Source organism: Budorcas taxicolor, chromosome X (assembly GCF_023091745.1).
Source record: "Budorcas taxicolor isolate Tak-1 chromosome X, Takin1.1, whole genome shotgun sequence".
NCBI lineage: Eukaryota > Metazoa > Chordata > Mammalia > Artiodactyla > Bovidae > Budorcas > Budorcas taxicolor.
Window position 1 is genome coordinate 102,540,070 of NC_068935.1, and position 2,225 is coordinate 102,542,294.

Consider the following 2,225-nt stretch of genomic DNA (forward strand, 5'->3'; position numbering starts at 1 on the left):
ACCACAGGAAAAACCATAGCATTGACTAGACGGACCTTTGTTGGCAAAGTAATGTCTCTGCTTTTCAATATGCTATCTAGGTTGGTCATAACTCTTCTTCCAAGGAGTAAGCATCTTTTAATTTCATGGCTGCAATCACCATCTGCAGTGATTTTGGAGCCCCCAAAATAAAGTCTGACACTGTTTACACTGTTTCCCCAACTATTTCCCATGAAGTGATGGGACCAGATGCCATGATCTTCATTTTCTGAATGTTGAGCTTTAAGCCAACTTTTTCACTCTCCTCTTTCACTTTCATCAAGAGGCTTTGTAGTTCCTCTTCACTTTCTGCCATAAGGGTGGTGTCATCTGCATATCTGAGGTTATTGATATTTCTCCGGGCAATCTTGATTCCAGCCTGTGCTTCTTCCAGCCCAGCATATCTCATGATGTACTCTGCATATAAGTTAAATAAGCAGGGTGACAATATACAGCCTTGACATACTCCTTTTCCTGTTTGGAACCAGTCTGTTGTTCCATGTCCAGTTCTAACTGTGGCTTCCTGACCTGCACATAGGTTTCTCAAGAGGCAGGTCAGGTGGTCTGGTATTCCCATCTCTTTCAGAATTTTCCACAGTTTGTTGTGATCCACACAGTCAAAGGCTTTGGCATAGTCAATAAAGCAGAAATAGATGTTTTTCTGGAACTCTCTTGCTTTTTCCATGATCCAGCAGATGTTGGCAATTTGATCTCTGGTTCCTCTGCCTTTTCTAAAACCAGCTTGAACATCTGGAAGTTCATGGTTCACGTATTGCTGAAGCCTGGCTTGGAGAATTTTGAGCATTACTTTACTAGCATGTGAGATGAGTGCAAGTGTGCAGTAGTTTGAGCATTCTTTGGCATTGCCTTTCTTCGGGATTGGAATGAAAACTGACCTTTCCCGTCCTGTGGCCACTGCTGAGTTTTCCAAATTTGCTGGCATATTGAGTGTAGCACTTTCACAGCATCATCTTCTAGGATTTGAAATAGCTCAACTGGAATTCCATCACCTCCACTAGCTTTGTTCATAGTGATGCTTTCTAAGGCCCACTTGACTTCACATTCCAGGATGTCTGGTTCTAGGTGAGTGATCATACCATCGTGACTGCACAAAAACCCAAAAGGACAGTGTTTGGAGAGCTTCCTGGTTGGTGAACAAAAAATGCCTCCCCATCCACACCCCGAAGTATGGATAAAGTGTACAATAAAGCTACTCTTTTCTACTTCACCCAAAACTCTATCTCCGAGATTTGATCCGGCACCCATGTACAGAGAAGCTGAGCTTTCAACATCAGAGTCTATCTCCAGGTAGATGGTGTCAAAATTGAGTTAAATTGTAGGACACTTAGCTGGTGTCACAGAATTGTTTAATGTGGGAAACGTTACCACTCATGTGGTAACAGAAGTGACAGGAGTGAAGTATTAAGTAAAGGTGACAGAGTTGGATGATGCTCTGCAGCCCTTTTGGATCAAGAGGTGACTGTGAGAAGAGAAACCACACACAGACAACCAGTAACATAGGCAGAATCTGGGTCTGTAAGAGCTTTGTGGAGCAGAGCTGCCACACAGGCTCCAGATTTTGGAGGGTAGCACCACTCCAAAAAACGCCTCTTTGCCAAGGCGGAAAAAAAAAAAAAAAAGTTCAACTAAGTAAATTATAAAGGTCTCTTTTTCTTGTTTGGTTTTTTTTTTTTTTTTTTTTTTGGCCATGCTGTGCAGCTTGCGGGATCTTAGTTCCCCAACCAGGGATGGAACTCAGACCCCCCAGCAATGGAAGTGCAGAATCAGTCCTAACCACTGGACCACCAGGGAATTCCCAATTGTAAAGATCTTATTGGCTTTATTCAGTGATTTATGAACTGGGTAGCATCCCATCCAGCAGATAGAAAGGAGTTCTGAGGAGCTGTACAAAATGAAAGACTTTTCATTTTGCCTTTTCCTAGGCAGAAGAGGGCAGGACAAGGAAGTTACTAGCAAAGGGAGGATTGTGGCAAGGTCAAGCTCCTTTGGGAGATGGCAGGAGTCCATCAGGCAGATTACCTCATTAGTGCTGACCTTCCAAACTGATTGGCTTAAGATTCTACTCCTGGGAGAGGTTGAAACTGTATTTAAATTAGGTGATAAGTCTTGGTTTGGTGACGTAGGTTTAGCCCAAGTGAATCCATTTTGGGCCCATTGTCTTTTTTTTAACAGCCCTAAGGATTATT